Consider the following 18,609-nt stretch of genomic DNA (forward strand, 5'->3'; position numbering starts at 1 on the left):
ATGCAAAATGACCCAAATTTGCAATGAACACAATTAGCAATCCAAAAATGCATGTTAATTTAGGGGCTGACATTTTCTTGCGTTTTACTTATTAAATATAACGATTATATGCAGTTTAGTATGCAAGGCTAAGAAAGAATATTAAGTTTCCACCCCCCACCCCTAATAAACATTTGAACTGTTAGATTCACGCTTATATTTAGGAAGGCATTAAATTTTGTATTCTGCAATACAAAGGCTCTTTTTCCGCTATTTGCTTGCGATAATAAAATAAGGAGCAACCGGTTTTTAAAGGATCATTTCAGATTTATAAGATAAAAATCCTTCTGTACAATTTTCCTCCTGTGTTCAAACCTACACACACTTAAATCACTCACTACTCTTCTTCATAACAGGAAGATGTTTCATCAAAGTTAAACTGAATGTGTTAGATTCAACAAAGTAGGGTTTTCTTCCCCACAAGATTGTTGAGTGCCTATATAAAGAAAAAAACCTGAGGTATGTTTGCCCAGGAATTTAGTGTAGGTAGGTACTGAAATTCTCACCTATGCTTTGAAAAAACATTTTGCAAAAATTGAATAAGTGATAATTCGGAGCAAAAGCTTGCAGTTCAAAAGCTAAAGCTCCCATTGGAGAACAGAAAATTTAATGAGCTTTTAATGGAATGCAATGCTCAGAGTAGTAAATTATTTGTTAGTTGACGATGCAATCAGCATGCTGATTAAGGTTGCTTGGTTTTTTACTAAACATTAACTGAATGAAAACGGTTAGTCCTTGTTGTTCTGCTTGGGGGGCTTTGGAGAAGCAAATGGACTTTCAGAACAGAGATTGTCAATAAAGGTGAGTGCACTCCAGGTGTCATTTGAATATGGTGATAAAATACTTCTGATAAATATTTAAAAGCATTTTAAATCCACAATGTTCTCCTAGTGTTTTGTGAACTCTGTTTAAAGAAACAGTGGGCCTAGAAAGGCCTCAGGACAGATCCTATTTCTTTCTCTAAATATATAGATACATTTTATATTTCATTGCTAATTTTAAAAAAATGTTACCTTCAAAATGCAAGTTTAAACATAAATGTATCTAAATCATAGATTTTGTAGACATAAGCCTGCTATAGGAAACAAAAATTACTAGGACACTAAAGAAAGAAAGATTATTCTCTGGCAAGATTAGAAGAAAAAGTATAAATAAGCAATTTTAAATCTACCTGAATTTTATATGTAATAAAATAAATAACTGTACAAATATTTAAAATGTTTGCTAAAAAGATGTTATTCTGAAGGAAACCCCATTTTTATATTTCAATGATATGCCTTCTTTTAGTGAAGGGGAGAAGTGGCATTAACACCACAGTACAGGGGCTGTTTATTGTTCTCTTATGTCTGTTGACTGTAAATATTTACTCCATTGAATCTTTAGACAAGTCTTGGATTGCATAGATCATTTCATGTATTGACTGTGCTTCTGTTTTGAAACGTGGTTTATCCTTTTGGTCGTCTGTTTGCTTTGGTCTATAGATTTATGAGAGACAAAGGGGAATTAAAAAAAAATTATAGACGAGGGGCTTTCCATTTTATTGTTAACGATTACAAAGTTCTTCTATAAATCCCAATTAGCTTAATCATCGCGTTGTCCACTAATAATGATCAGGTACGCTTAAAATCCAATAAATAACTATCTATGTGTTTTAACTATTCCTGTTTATGACCCAAGAGGTTAAAAGCCTTTGACTGGCATTTGACTTCTGACCTCATATAAATGTTATCTTATCAGTTCCTGCTTGTTAGCTTGTATTGAGTGCTTGTCCCTGATGGCTTTTAGATAAAGGAGGTTTTATTATATTTCCTACTGAAACTGAACCATTTGCTTTGTTCTTAGTCTGTATTTTCAGCCTACATAGTAACCTTGTAACCTAACAGTTTTGCTGAATGGGCTGAAACCCAACTATTTACAGTTTATAGTCAGTCTTATTTTTATCTTAGCTCACTGGGCTGAATCTAATGATATTGTCATGTGGCCATTTTGTTTAGTTTTTATTAATAGTCTTAAATTTAGATCCTACCTACAAACTAAGCTCTGAATATCAAAGATTTTTTATAGAGAATTTAAAATAATTGTAGATTTGGTCAAGGTGAGATGAGTTAACCATGTCTGGAAACTCAAATCTCAGCAGCTTAATGAAAGAGCCATTCGATATATTTTTAAGTTCTCAGATATATTATTTTAACACTTTGTTTCATAAGCTTTTAAGAGAAAAGAATGGTGTAATGTCTTTCCTTGTGTACTGCATAATAAAGCCAGGATCTCTTTTTCCTGGCGTGTTTTTCTGTTGAGCTGTGTGTGTCACACGTAAACACGTATAGACTTGTATATATCGCTATGATGACTATAGGTACAGTAGGCATTGCTACTGTTATACACGCATGTAATGTGCACTTTATTTACATATACCGAAATGTATCTAATACTTTTTATTATCATTACTTGCAGGGATTTGGGAGGACGGTTGGGGGGCGGGACGGAAGAAGAACAGCTCTAGTTCCTCTATCTGATTTGCAAAAGAATAATGTGTTCTAAAGAATAGTTTAGATTGATTTTCCTGTAGAAATTGGACTATAATCATAGGGAAAGAATGAAAAGGCAGCCATCTTGTGGGTGTCACCTTGTACTTTTTATCCTTAATTCTTTTCCAGTCAGCCTTTCTTTGGCTGTGATATTGCCTTTCACATTAATTAGTCTCGAAGATAATACATGATATATAAAAATATATTTATATCATTCCTTATGCTAGAGGAAAAGTTGCATTCCCCTTTGGCACTTCAAGCAATCACTGTCTAGTGGTTACAAGAAAACTACGTCTGCCTTAATATTTACTCATACATATGAATGAAACATCATTTTTGCATTGTAAGGATCTGTGCTGAAATGGATTTACAAAAAGCAAATATGTAAGCAAAATTTTATTCTTAGGAACAAGATTAATTTGTCTGCAAACTAATATGCAGATATACCACTCAAGAAATAGGAAATCTGCAGCATGCTCCCACTTCCAAATTAACTTTGGGGTTTCTAATTTTATGATACCTATTGCTGGATTAATTAGTTACTTTTAGTAAAAAGTATACTTACTCCCAATTCCAACTTTATATTTCAACTATTATATTTTTAATTTTGGACATAGGTTAAATATATCAACTACAAAAAGAAAAATATTCAAAAGAATACTGGTTCCTATGTAAATAAAGATATGATCAGATGTTACCTTCTGCCTTCCTAAACAAAAATTCTTCATTCACTGATACGTTTTTTGTTAAAGACGAAAACCAGAAATACTAGCTCAAAGTTATACCAGTAAATATGTGAGAAATAACAGGTGGAGATATTCATCAATGGAAAAAGCGTAGTCAGTGCTACAGTCATTTGACATGCAGACACTTTGGTTCAGTATAAATAGCCATAGAACGCATTGAAAATTGACAAATTTATAAATAAACTGTAATAAGTAGCATGAAAAGTATCGGTGGGCTGTTCGGAGACCTGCAAAAATATATTGTGGATTAATTTTTAATTCTTCTTTCTAAAAAAACAGGCTTGAAAAGCAAAACAAAATAGCAGCACTAATTAGTGTTTGTTCAGCTCTTTGTAAATGCAAAGCTCTGTCGAAGTACTAAGTGTTATTAATAACTCCGAGAACACAGATATTCGTGACTTTTGAGTTTTCAGAATAATAATATACACACGGAGTCTACTTTCCATCCTCTGGGGAACATAAACCAAACTTTTGTTCCTTCTATTTCGGAGAGATTTTTAGAAAGGTTTTGCAGAAGGTAATTGCAGAGATCTATTTCCAGGAGGAAAAACAAATGCGGATTAGGAGGGAAACAGTGATACTTCCCCCAAGAACCACTTTCCTGTGTGTTAATAGTGTAATAGACAAAAGTGACTTTTTACATTCTTTTACTTATCAGATAGTCCCTCTGAATCTGCTTTGATATGGACCATACTCTAATGACACTTAACCATGGGGAAATAGTTTGTTTAATTTCTAGTAAATGTGGAAATATAATAAATACATTTCACATATATATTTCATTTTATTTTGTTATGCCACTAAAAAGTCATTCTACTTCAACGGTACCAAAAACTGAGGAAGTGTGGGTCTAGACAGAACTCTTTAATTACTGCTCTTACTGTATTCTATTATATCCTCTATCGTAGTTCGAATATACAAAGAGAAAGCCTTCAACTCTCTTTGTCTTCAGACACTAAACTTACTGTTGTTCTAGAGATTGTTGTGAGGTGTTCTTGTGTGTCAAACTTTGCAGTACCTTATGCGCTTGCTTTTTATTCATCAGCTATGGTATTAATTCATGTGGCAGGCTCTTCTCCTTTCTTTCTTGAATAGGAACAGAACACCCTACAACGGATTAATTTCCTTGAATGTATAAAGATAATTAACTCATTCTCTTCCCTTTAATGTTCTGTAGAATGCATGCGCATATTTCTCTGAATCTGTTCATATTGCGACTCCACGCCCAAGATACTCTCAACTAAGTTCAGATCACTTATCTGATTGTGTCACTACTTACAAAAAGAAGATAATTATTTTCAGATGATGCACCTTCCCCACCAAAAAGCCCCAGTTGCAATGCAGAGAGCTAACAAAACAGGTTTGTTTGTAAGATGTTCGTGCTGAACTTTCAAAAGCTGTAAAAAGCCGTTTGGCATAAAGTCCCCTAAATCAGACCTAAATAATTTTTCCGGCGAAAAGAGAGTCTGGTGAGACACGTAAATCTTGTCCTGGGCTTTGTTCGGGCTAGGGGCAGCGAGGGGTTGCTTCTCAGTAACTCCCAGTGTATATAGCCAGTTATTTATGTCCTGGGCCCCCTGCAGTGGGTGCTACCTTGTTGTGTATGCGAATTGCTGCCACCCTTCCAAAACACCGCGCGGCTCGGGAAAAGTCAAGCACGGAAAAGTCCCGATTTTCATTTAAATAGTCAAAACCATGATGCATTTGGACTATTATGATAGGACAGCTCCCATGAAAAGATTATTTGAACTACAAAGGCATTCATTTAGGATCGCGATGCTGCAAAAGGGCCTGCTAGAAATTAGCAGCCTGTCCTGGTATTTGGAGAGCAAGAGTGACAACTTACTGGAAATTCTCAAGGAATCATTTATATTTCACACTCCACTAGGCAGCTGATTTGAGATTGTCTGTTAGCATAACAAAGGCTCTGAGCCTGTGAACTTCAGAAACCTTTCGACCTCTTAGCTACTGGCATGAATAGCCCCCAGCCCTGCCTATAGAGATCTCCCAAAGCTCCCCTGTTCGTGGCTAAATTGTTAATCAGGGTAATTTAATATAGTTTTCAATATGCCTCATCTCTTATTGGGCAAGGTATTCACAGATTTTCCCCCTCCCGAAAAAAGTTCTCTTTCATTCAAGTGCGAGAGGGGCAGCTGCAGAGAGAACCCACCCCCACTCCCTTCGAGTCCCCCTTGAACTGCAGTGTAGTCACCACGGTGGAGATCAGAAGGGAAATTCACAAGCAGCAGCAATCCCTTTCCCTGGACTCCAACCTGAACCTGAAATTCCCGACTCTTTACCCCCGCCTCCTCAGCCCTCCCTCCCAAACAGACACAACAAAAAACTCCAGCCATAACTGAAGCAATTACACCGCCACAAGTTCCCATATGCCACACCTCCCCTCTTCCCCGCACAACCAAGCCCCCTCACACACAGCAAGTCATATAGCCACCTTGCCAGTTGCCACTCATACTTATACACACACTCCCTCTCTCTTACTTCAAAAGTAAATTTGTTTGCTGAAAAGAGACATTTATTTTAAGTCTATTAAAATTAAAACCTAAGAGGTCTTGTAAGACTTTAGTCAATAGTATGAAAAACATGTTTGAAATTCAGATTTTGCAACACTTATTGATCTCAAAGGAGACAAGAAATTCCTTTCCTTCAGTTTTCACCACTGCAGCTCTGAAGGAGTAAACCCAGCTAGAGATGTCTTGGCACACAGATACATTAACACAGGACTCTTACTGCAAATCATGCTTCTATTTCACATCAAGCTAAATTAGAAGAGCTGTTTCAGAGGGGAAAAAATACTGAAACCGCTATTTGCATTTTTCCCACCTCCTCCCCTCAAATTCAAACAGGCTAATCCATGGCTTCCAACTGGGCTAGTGATTTTGAAATTAAAATCTACACTTGATTTTTGTTCTTTCAGATATCTCCTTTTAGTCTGTGTGGTTCTTTATGTATATTTTTGTTCTTCCCTTGTATTGCCTGAGTCGGGGATCAGTATATTGCTTGCAGTGCATTCCTGGATAACCCTGGAGCAAATCCCTCTCTCCTTCTCACACCCCAAATCTGGTTATTTTAGTTTTCATCTGTGTTTTTGACTCATTGAGTTGGCAAAGGTTGCTGAGCCCAAAGTTTTCCTGGTTCAAACTTTACAGAGTGTTAGAGGCATTGATTTTGGATCCCCATCGTCTGGTTTTCTGACACACACCCAATTGCTGGCTACACTGATCAGAGCTACTGAAAGATGCGTGGGACAGTGGAGATTATTTCCTTACATTAGTGAAATGATCATGGGGACACAGGGTCTATTGAAGTCAACTGGAAATTTACAATTGACTTCAACTGCAGTATGTTTAGGCCTTAGATATGCAATATCAATGGACATCTTTATGTTTTTAACATCACATACTACTTGTACACCATCTAATATTTATTTTAAATCCCTAAAATCATGTCCCAGTCACATTAGAATCTAACAAGTAAAGGCAGCTTTGAGAAAAGAACATCTGAAAACAGAGCTGTGAGTATAACATGTTGAAATCTCAAAAACATTTTCAGTATTTTACTTTCCAAGAAATAAAGGTTTTGTTTTTCTTTGCTTTTTAGATTTTAAATGCTTTTGCATCTCGTGTGTATAGTAATAATACAATGTTCTTCTTAATTTTGAATTTTCCTTATTTAAAATCTACAATTCCCTTGCTGTAATACTACTGTCTACCACTAATTTCCAGATTTTGGCAAAATATGTGCGTAAATGTTTCCAATAAATAGACAAAATTTTTACTTTTCAAAAAATGTATATTGAAGATTTTAAAATGAAATAAATAAGACTGTGTCTTTCTATAGAAATTCAGGGAGGAGGGAACCTCTTGTTTCTTTTAACTGTGAGATGGTGAAATGACATCATTTACATTTTTTCCATGCTTTTGCTTATTATCACTTTTTCTTTTTTCATTAGCTTTTTTCCTTCATTAGAATTTATGATCCATAGCCATCATTACACTTTCACATCTCTGAGTTTCTGTTGAATTTTCTTTGAGAGGTTAATAAATATAAAGGAGGAGAAAGGATGTCTTTGCTCTATAGCATGCAAAGGTACATTGTATTAAGAATGTTTGTTTTTAATTTTTATTTCAAATTATTTCCAGAGTCTTAATCAAAATAGTTATAAACTGAGTTGGAAATCAAGTTTATTTGGGATTAAGGAATAGTGTGAGTTTCCTCCCAGAAAATAAAGAACTGTTTTGCTGCACATCAGGCTATATTTTCTTTTGGTTGTTTCAAAGCTACTTCCATATAATGGTACAATTTGGGCCAGTTGTATTTGAAAATAAAGGATGTATATCTGGAATGGTGTTTGACAGGGGGAATGAACACAGACTCCAGAACAATTATATTACAATCCCATTGGGAATGCCAGCACCAAATTTAGCCAGACTGATGGGGCACTGTCTAGACGGTCCCTTTTGTGTATCAGCTGTTTTTTCCCTGCTTTATTGTCCTCTCTGAATGTATAACTTGAACCTGCATATGGATCCCAAACATAACCATTCCTGCAACCCTACTTAGCTATAAAAACCTCTTATCAGCATCAGGATAATAATCAAATGCTTTGTGTATATAATGCACACACACAATTATACAAATAATATTTTATATGTATAAACAATTATACTATTTATTAGTGTAAGTGCATATGCAAAAGTTCACTCATACTAATAAATAGCATAATATACATGCACAATTATTGTACTAATATATAATACACACGGATCTTCTAATTGCAATACAGTTTGGTAGAATTATCAATTGAGGTGGTAAGGCTGATGAATAAGAACCTATGTAGTGGCTGTGGTTCTGGTGTATGTCTTTCTTATTAGAGAAATGTAGATTAGGGTAGAAATGTTGCTGTCTTTTCATATACTCCACCTCTTCCCAAAAGAAGATAGGAAATAAATAAAACAAGCAGGTTTTGTGAAGAGGCAATTAGGAACTATCTTACATGTAAATTACAACCTTTCATTTTTGAAAAGGGCAAAGGATAAAAAGCAGGAATATTTATTAAATGTTTACACTGTAATTAACAGCACAGACTGCTCAGTTTTTCACTTACAAAACCTAATATAGATCTGGAATTAGGCATGTTCTAATAACCCTGAGCACTGGGGGCCACTTGTTTGAATTTTCTTAAGAAAAAAGGTATGGATAGGGCTAATATCTGAGGGGACGTGACTACAAAACTGAACTGTATAATTTAATATGTATTTAATCATGAGGGGAAAAATATTTATAATAATCTGAAGTCATCATGGCTAGAAACATCCAGTAAAGAGATTCTTTTTTAAAACCTCCTAGATAATATGAGCAAGTTATGAGACTCAACTACACACAGTCTGGAAAAATCTGTAGTAGCCAGCCCCAGCATATGGAAATGTGCAGTGAAATTTCCAACCCCATACCTTCACCATTTGCAAATAGCCCTGTATTTTTATACTCCCTGAAACTATTTTCTTTGGTCATTGATGTGCCACGCTTTGCTAATAGCAAGTCAATAGCCGTATTAACTTAGTATCTGTTTTCTATCTTTGTTTATCAAGGATAGTGACCATAGCATTTGGGCTTTGCTCTGGCTCCTTGCACCTTTCATTTGACCACGCCCTTTTTGACTTTACAAGTTCATTACAGATATGGCAGTACAATTTCTGAAGTAGAATGTGGGTCACGTATTGTAGTAGTTAGCGAAGCTCTTCAGCATGCCTGCCAAGAGAACATCTGATTCTTGGGTACAAAACTTCTAGACGTGCCTTTGACTTCAGTATTTTTGTTTCACCTATGTTCCCCCTTGCACTGCCTGGCACCAAGGCAAGCCAAAGAGCAAAAATCCATGCCAACAGAAGGCCTAATTCATAAAATTGAGGAGTGGTAACTGCAATATGTTTCTCCCATCCTCTGTGTTTGCAAAAGCCCTCCATGGTACACACTGTGACTGGGGCTTCACAGGGTTTTGGGAGCCATGTCAGACAAAATGGAAGCAGAACTAGGGTAGCTCCATGCTATACAAGTAGATATCTGTGCAGAAATTATTACTGCTTCTTGCATGCCTCAGTGTTCCAACTGGATAAAATCAGGAGTACAGCTTAGGTGCCAATGTTGAGCACCATTAGTTTAAAATAAGAACTTAACTGAAATGAACCCTGTGGACTCAGATTAGTTCCTAGTGAGCCACAAAGCATATTCTAGTGAGCATCAGTTTATGGCCACCTTCACCCAGTTCCACACTTAATCCAACAATAGTTCTACTTGCGGCATTAAAGCATAATAAACCATCAACTGTACTTTTACGTATTTACTTTTTTCAGTCTAAAGGAGATGTCTCTTGTAGGTTGCAGGAGAAAAAGAAGCTCCTCGGTATAAAGAAACTTGCATTTTGGCTGTATGCACTATACTTCACCTCTGGCTAGATACAAGACTCGAGATTTCCAAGTCATGATGCTTCATCCCTCCCTGCTCCGTCATGGTCCATCACAAAATCTCCTGCTTTGGACAATTAGGATCTGATCCATTTTTGGGCAGGGGGTGGGGAGGGAGGAAGAATGTTTGCTTCCTGATTTCAGTGAATAGGGAAGGATACACAAACGTACTCAGTGATTTACTGTATACTCTGGCATGTCATGGGAGTTAAATGGTTGTAGAATAATGATTATAAGACTTGGTGCTTGAAAATCAAAACTGAAGTACAGAAGTGGTATGATCCACAATGACTGATAACTTCACTGTGGGCACTGGGCCAAATAGGTTTAGAGGAAATTCTGGAAAAAAACTGCACCACATTGCTCACACCATTCAGAATATCAGGGTAAATCAGATTCAATAATTCATTGGGAAGTCCTGGTCACCTATACAGCTATTTCACACATGGTGAGGGCTGTGGGAGCATCAGTGGGAGAGTCCGCTGCTGATGACCAACTCCTGTAGCATATGAGGAATAGACACTCAGTCACCTGTGGTAGAGTAAAGATTCACAGGTTAGCAACTGCCCCCGGTGTAAACTATTGCCAGCTACAATGATATATGGTGCACGGCAAGAGGCACAAGACAATGATTTTTCAGAACTGCATTGACAGGAAATGTGGGCAAACTAGTAGACTCAGTTGTCCCTTTAGTTGCCCTTTTTATATGTGAATGCAGCTGTAAATTGCTATCAGGTCCCATTACATGTATGGTATCAATTTGTTGAAGTACAACCAGCTGTTATGGTTCCCAATACAGTGTACATTGTGTTATGCTGGTGTCATTGACAAGCTTTTCCTGTGTGCAATGCACCGTAGGCAGCAACTCTGGTAATCTGGGAACAGTAATTTCCTTCCATTGAATAAATTGTGTGTAATAGAGCCTTCTTTCGGGGGCATAGCACAATGCTGGCTGTAAAGCAAGTACGTGATGGTCCATCTGTGATGGTACAGATGAGACATGAATGCCATACAGTCAGATCATATGCTGCACAAACGCATTTTAGGGGATGGGGAGCTAGGATAAGTATACTCTCCATTCAGGCCTGCCCACTTGTCACCTCACATAATCCAAAGCACTTGCTCTTGTGGAACATTTTCTCCAGCGAGGGGTGCAGAGATAGCTGTGCAGGCTGTTACTGAATGCAACAAGCTTTACACCTCCACACAAGCCAACTGATTAGCTACAGGAAGTACAACAGTTTACAAGTAATGGTGTTCATTGCAATATAATCAGGTATCCAGCTGAGGCAATAACTGGAAAAATAACAGGGATACCAAGTGCTCAGATAATATGGCAATGAGCATAGTATAAATGCCTAGAAAGATAAAACAATGTTTGATAATATAGTTTAATAACATGCTCAGAAGTCTTCCAGAGAATCAGTCTAAGTTGAGTTGAGGAGTGTGTATAACATGCATCCTTTTCATACAGTAATGCTTAAATATGACAATGCTGAAGTTACAGGAGTACACAGGATGCACAGCCACTCTCTCTATTTTTGTTTCTCCACTCCCAAACAGAGCAGCAGTCTTCTTTTCTTTCTCTTTGCTCTTCTTCTCCTTTCCAAAAGAATCTTTTCAAATCAACAGAGCTAATAGAGTTTTTGTGGAGGTGGACCCCTATCCTGCCATAATTTTGTTTTCCAATAGCCCTGTTTATTTAAGTTAGAATAAACCCATTGAAATCAGGTTGAGAACAGTTTCTTGTAATCTTGAGTTATTTATAGATAAAATGATTTACCTATTTGTAAGCTATCTGCTGTGAGCACAGTATTACTGCAGGTTTTTCTTTGGGGATTACACCACCATTTAAGTTTATTTTCTTGTTTTCTACATCATGTTGTGATCTCCTAAAGGAAATAATTTATTCTCTTTCTTTCTCCTTGAGATAAAATGCAACTTTTGGCTGCATATTTTCAATAGAGTAATACAGTTTATCAAATAGCTTTGTTTGAGCTAGGATTGGAGTTTGTATATGGAGAGTATATGCTTTCTCTCTCTCTCTCACACACACACACACACACACACACACACACACACACAGAGCGTTCAGGAACTTTTCCTCTTATGGTATAAGAAATCCAGAATATCTTTATATGACAATGTTGGCATTCATCTAACACTGAATCTTCACACTCTGGGCTGGATTCTGATCTCACATTACCATAAATCAGGATGAACTCTACCGAAGTCAACTGAATTACACAAGTGAATAAAATGGTGAGAGATCAGAACCAGGCACATATTACAATACCAAATGGACATGCAAAGACACTCTGCTTAAGTAAAATGGTTACAACACAAGCCATCCATGTTAGGAAATTATCAGCTCGGAATATGGTCCCCTGTCATAATTTAATATAATTGAAAATAGGTATTGCCACATACATAGGTGGGCATTTACACTGGAAATCACAAGATCTGCTCTGGGGCCTGTCTTCTATAATCAAGAATTGTGCATCTAAATAGATATCTAACAGCCAAGGAAATTTGTTAGAAAACTGTTTGAAAAGTGATAACTGAAGAGACAAAAGTCTATGATGACTCCAAACAATAGGATTGTGATGAATTTCTGGCTCATTACGGAGTGAAGTGTCAACCCCTAGAGCAACTGCTAGTCAGCAGAGAGCTCCATAACCTCCGGAGTACAGGAAAGGGAAGTACCACCCAAGATCAAAATGGACCAGAGTCAAGATACAGCTGCACCACAGTAGTGCTTCAGTAGATATTACCTACATTGACAAAAAGCATTCTCCCATCCGCAGAGGTAATCCACCTCCCTGAGAGGTGGTAGCTAGGTTGATGGAAGAATTCTTCTGTTGACCTAGCACTGTCTACACCAGAGGTAAGCTCAACTTCACCACACCACTGAGAGGTGTGGATTCTTCACAGCCCTGAGAGATGTAGCTATGCTGATGTAAGCTCCCAGTGTAAACCAGATCTCAGGTTAGAGTTGAAGGCTGCTTAAAAGTAGGAACTGCCAGGAACAGCAGTCTGGGAACTGATTTCAGAGAGAAAGCAGGTCAGCTGAAGAGCTGGGATTGAGGGCATGTCTACACAGCAACTAGGAGCAAGACTCCCAGCTACTGCATTAAAATAGCAGTGTGGATGTTGTGGCACTGGCAGAGACTCAGGCTAGCCACCCGAGCTTGGACCCACCTAGTCCTCTGGGTCTGAGCTCAGGTAGCTAGCCTGAGCCTCTATCAGTGCCACAAAGTCCAGGCTGCCTTTTTTTTTTTAGTGCTGTACATTGAGCCCTGCTAGTGTGAGTATGTTTGAGAGGCTCACTCCTAGCTGCAGTGAAGACATACTCTGAAAGGCTGAATGCCAGTCCTTGAAGCAGCCTGTTGCTGAGGAGGGACTCAGCAGTAGCTGTGGATAGGAGGGTATTTGGAAGCAGCCTGCAAATAGGAGGGCTGTGTGCATGTGTCCAAAAAGATGGACTAAGGGAATGAACTCTGGCTGGGGAGGACCTGAGGTCTGTGTCCCTGGCATTAGGCCGGAGGAGCCCGGCCTTACAACCCCTGGACTAGCCTGCCCTTAAGTGTTGAATTAGGAGCTGTTAGTTACAAACAAAAGGTAAATCTACAGCAATGTGCCTAGAGTAACTGCAGTATTTATACAACACCTTCAAAACACAGGCCTGGGAATTTAAATTCATAACTCTGCTATGCACCAAAAACCATGGACAGGGACACTGGTTTTATAGTTCATCACAACAATTTCAACATTTTGTAATGCACCAGGCTGCCTGTTACCCTTAACTGTCCACTTCAAACCCTTTATGCATAACAGGGTAACCCCCAGTTGCCCACTTCATCTCAAGTGACCACCTCAAACATGCATTACCCCTTCTGCTTAACAATCTGTCCCAACTCGTATTCAACTAAGGCTTGATCTACACTAGTAGTTATACCAACATAAGTTACATTGCCCAGAGGTGTGGATTTTCCACACCCTTGAGCGACATAGCTATATTGATCTAAGCTCTGATGCAGACAGCGCCATGTCAACTTGAAGTTTTCTTCTTTGCTAAAGATGGTTTTAAGTGTGTTAAAGCGTATATCCCGGGCTTTCTCCTCAGAACATATTATGTGGTGTGTGAGGGCATGGCTATAAATAACATTTCTTCGTGTGTTTGGGATGGTTACTAAATCTATGAAAGTAGGTGTGGTGATTTGTGGGTTTTTTGTACTAGTTGTCTGAAGGGCCCCATTGTTGAAGCTGACTTGGTGGTGAGGAAGTTGATGCTCACATGGGAATGTTCCAGAGAGAGCTTAATGCGTAGGTGCTGATTGTTGAAGTTGTGCCTGAAATCTGAGGGAGTTTAAGCCATGTGTCCAGAGAATGAAAATGTCATTGACACATCTAAGGTATCTCATTGGTTTCTTGGTGCATTTGTCCAGAAATTCTTCTTCAGAGTGGCCCATGAAGAGTTTGGCATATTGGGGAGCCATCCTAGTATCCCTGGCTCCCCTGGGTTTGAAATGGGACATTCTACCTTGAATGGTCCCTTACAATATGCACTAACTACTTACGCTAAACAATCTGTTCCACCTTGCATTTTTCTGTGAAGTTGTGAGTACCTTTCCCAGACCTGAAAAAGAGCTCTGTTTGACTCAACAGTTTGTCTCTCTCACCAACACAAGTTGGTCCAAAAAAAGATATTACCTCACCCACCTTGTCTCTTTAATATCCTGGGACTGACACAGCTACCACTACACTGCATATAAGTACCAGATTCTCATTAACACATCACTTTGATAGTGTAAGAATTATTTTTTCACAATTTAGGGCTCTTTTACACTGCTGGAGTGATGTAAAAGGACCAGAATGTATATGAGCATCTGGACCAATATATCTATGAATAGAGATACATATATCCTTGTAAGCAAGTGGACTCACCCTGCGGCACCTCCTGCTGGTTGTCCTCAGGAATTAACTCACCAGACCTCTGGAGCACCCTCTGCCAGCTGGTTATCTGCTACCGCTGGGCTTCTGTGTCCCTCCCAGGACCCCAGTGCCCCTTTACCTGGCTGATGCCCCCTGGCAGTACCCCCACAGTTCTGGGTCTCCCCCTTCCAGGGCAACCCCCACTTACTATTCCCATTTTACCTCAGTCTTGGCTACTGCCCAGTCTCCATCTAGCCCCTATTCACTGGGGCAGACTGCAGTATAAGCCACTCATCACAAGCAAAGGGGTGAATCGGCTGCCTCCTGCAACGCAGTACCTAATAGGCCTTACCAGGCCTGCAGCCTGGGGTTTTCCTAGGCCAGAGCTCCCTTGGCCTTTCCCTAGTCCTGCTCCACTCCAGATACCTGGTTAACCTCCCTGCAGCCAGGCCCTTTTCTCTCTGAATGCAGAGAGACTGTCTGCTTGAGGTCCTGGCTCAAGCCTTCATAGGCTAGCTGGGCCCTGGTTGGGGTGTGGCCCCAGCTGAGTCTGCTTCCTCCCAATCAGCTCAGGCATCTTGCCCTTCTACAGCCCTCCTCCAGGGCTATTTTAAACCCCTCAGGGCAGGAGCTGGAAACCACCCCACTACAATCATTATATAACATTATCATATTTTTGGAACTTAATATCATACTCATACAATATGTAAGCTCATAAGAATGAGGCAAGGACTGTGTATCAACCATAAGTTTGAACTGCTTAACTTTTGATGGATTTTGTCACAACTTGAGAGCCATCTGAACTTAGTTTTAATGACCTTTCATGGTAGTTTTTCCAAAAGTAAAAAATACTTATTCAAAATGTATGTGCGTTGTCACAATACAAGATAATAATGGCTCTTCAGGAAACCAGGGCAGCTGCAAGCAAATCTACGTTCTTTGAAAGTCATATGACTAGGGCTAGGTACTTCCTTTAGGCCTACCCTTCAGCATTTGGACTGATTATATGGTTACTTCCCCCATCACAGATTCTTCCATAGCTATTTCAGGCAATACTGTTTGGACTTGATAGACAAAATTCATATGGAAATATTTATACAAATTGAATCTATCATCCATGTCTTAGATAACTAAAAAAGATTGCAAGAAAAATTAATTAAAAAAAGAAGTGTGTTTTGAAGACCCTATTTAGGGAGTTTTTAAATCATGTTTTGTTAGAGCTCCCACAATCTAAAAACAGAAGACCTTTCTATGCTGGGTGGACATTCAAGATGATATGGACATTTGTAAGATAAAGTGTTTGCTTCTATGTCCTTTGCCAAATGCTTTCCTCTGGCCACTGTAGTGCAGTGTGTTGTTTGTTTGTAGACTGTCATCATCTGCACCAGAGGTATGTTTTATTGATCTTGTGTGTTTTTTACACACACACACACACACACACGCATGCAATTTCTCTGGCATTCTGTCAGCATAAAATATATCGTTATTACATCTACATTGGCAATGTGTTGGGAGGTGGGGCACTGTATAATAGGGCCTTTTGGCTCACTTTAGTATCATATTGTTACTTTTTTAAAATGCAAAAATCAATTAGATGACCGTGCAGACAAATCATTTTCCAATCTTCTTTTAAATATTGTAGCCCCTTTTAACTTATAGGAACCAAAAAGTTATCTTACATCAGAAAAAAACATGTTATGTTACACTCACTTTATTACAATTTGAGATAACTGGAAGCTTTGGGAGAAGATCATTCCCTGGCATCCAGAGTTTCAGCTAGGAGCTGAACAACTTTTTGTTGTTGTCCTGGAAAATGTTAAAAAGAAAGTAATTTTTCTTATTTATAAATTCTACAATGCAAAATTAACTCCCCATTTTTAAAAGCAAAATGCAAAATAAATGGAAGTTGGTATTGCATTTTAAAAGCTTTTATGCACTTAACACAAAAACTTCAGGTCCTCAAACAAAAAACTGTAGAAATGTTCAAGAGAAAACAAATCTACATTATCTGGGAGATGAACTGTAACACATGTCTTTTCTATCTCTAACATATGTTTCCTGCACACGATTCATGGAAAGACCTTTATAACTGATAGCAGGGGGCAGATTTCACTACTTTGTGGGGATGAACCAAAGGGGAAAAGTCTGAGTGTCTGGCAGGTAAGAATTTAGGCTAGATGAATTTGGAAAGACTCAGGACTGGAAGAGTTGTTGAGGTCACCCTTCAAGAAATAACTAAGCTAACGGAAGTCATGGTGAGGTCTATATGCCTGTAGGCTGCTTACTGGTATCAGGGCTCTGAGCCATAGCAGTATAGCATTAAGACACACAAGGTAACAGGTCAGACAGTGACAGAACCCATTACTCATCTGAGTGACCTCCATAACATCACAGCTAGTCAGTGACAGAGATGGGAATAAACCCAGTCTCCTCAATCTCCAAAATATGTACATATTTTTTTCCATATGAGAAAACTCCCAGAATTTCTCAGAAGTTCTGTGTTTGTGTTTATCTCTCTCTCTCTATAATGCTGCCTGTCTATTAATTGTGTATTAACTTATTTTGAATACTTAAGAATTCCGCATTAGCATTTCGATGTTCGGTAGGTTCTCATTCCAAGATCAAGCCCAGTATTATTAAAATTACTGTTCTCTTTGGAACCCTAATATGCACGGTTGCAACACTCACACTTAGGAAAATGCTTTTTATTTGTGATAGTTTTGTTAACCCAGTTAGCAAAGTTACAACGCAGCAAGGTAGATAGAGATAACACAGAATGAGTGTCTGAGCATTTATATATTCACACTATCCCCTGAACAACCGGAAGTGTTAGTCATTATCTTCCACTTCCTCTTTCTCATACTCTTCCTTATCACCATCACCAATGGTCGTCATCCTGGTCCTTCCAACAGTTACATTTTCCAAAGCACAAAGGCTGAGATACAATTTTTATAATGTGTTATACTGATACCTATATACCTAATGCATATTCAGTAGGGGTTTCATCCCCTTGTCCTTATTTGTATTTCCTGACCTTACTAATTTTGGGATGCCCTTCTGCCATAGGTTACTAGTCAATTTACCACAAGATCATTAGCATACAGTCCATTGGTTACCATGGCATTCTTGTGGGCAGACATCTGCTTATGTTCCTAACTTAAAAAAAAATCTAAAGCTGGTGTAAACTAGCATCTGTGCTGACCAGTTAGCAGTTTAGTCAGTATAGTCTATTTTGGGATAACTTATGATCTAGGGTTAGTCCTGGTTATCCCTGTTTAGCTAAGCTATTATTTTACAGGCCTCAGGCCTGTAGGCTCATTGCTTTACTGCCTTAACTTATGCCTTTGCCTGACCTAGTAAATACCTATATGCTACAATAATGATGTAATAAATTAATTTAATATGCCCTTTTGATCACCTCACCTTCATGCTTCCCACTGATCTACCTATTCTAGGACCTTTTCTAACAATCCAAACAGACATCATTTACATACAAAACAAACAAAAAACCAATCTACTAAAGATACGTTTCCTCCTCCTTCCCCTAGATAGGGATTTCCCCTGCAGATTTACACCTTCCCAAGAGGATGCATCTGGGAGCTAGTAACATTTTCTTTTATGAACAATATTATGAATGTAATGTCTGATATCTTAGCACATGGCTGTTTCTATCAAACAGGAGTTGTATATCATTGGAAAACATGGATTCCCAATGGGAGTTGGCACATGCTTCGAGCCCTGGAAAAGCCTAAGGTAAGACTTCCTAGTCATCAAACTTTTGGATTCAGAAAAGGTATCTTACATTATGTTTAGAAACTTTCCTGGCTGTCTGTGAGCCTGAAACGTGGCTTTGTAGATACAAAACATTTTTATATGTTA

The 18,609-nt window shown here is 38.4% G+C and overlaps 1 long non-coding RNA gene across 1 annotated transcript in view; it reads left to right on the plus strand.

Moving 5' to 3' along the window:
• The first annotated feature begins 659 nt into the window (after positions 1–659).
• The window catches only part of LOC116827398 (uncharacterized), a 72,791-nt gene continuing 54,841 nt past the window's right edge, over positions 660–18,609 (plus strand). The window contains exons 1-2 of the long non-coding RNA XR_004374291.2: positions 660–840; positions 18,410–18,483. This is a non-coding gene — a long non-coding RNA (uncharacterized LOC116827398). The remainder of the gene's footprint in view (positions 841–18,409; positions 18,484–18,609) is intronic.

The sequence above is a fragment of the Chelonoidis abingdonii genome, chromosome 6 (assembly GCF_003597395.2).
Source record: "Chelonoidis abingdonii isolate Lonesome George chromosome 6, CheloAbing_2.0, whole genome shotgun sequence".
Classification (NCBI taxonomy): domain Eukaryota; kingdom Metazoa; phylum Chordata; order Testudines; family Testudinidae; genus Chelonoidis; species Chelonoidis abingdonii.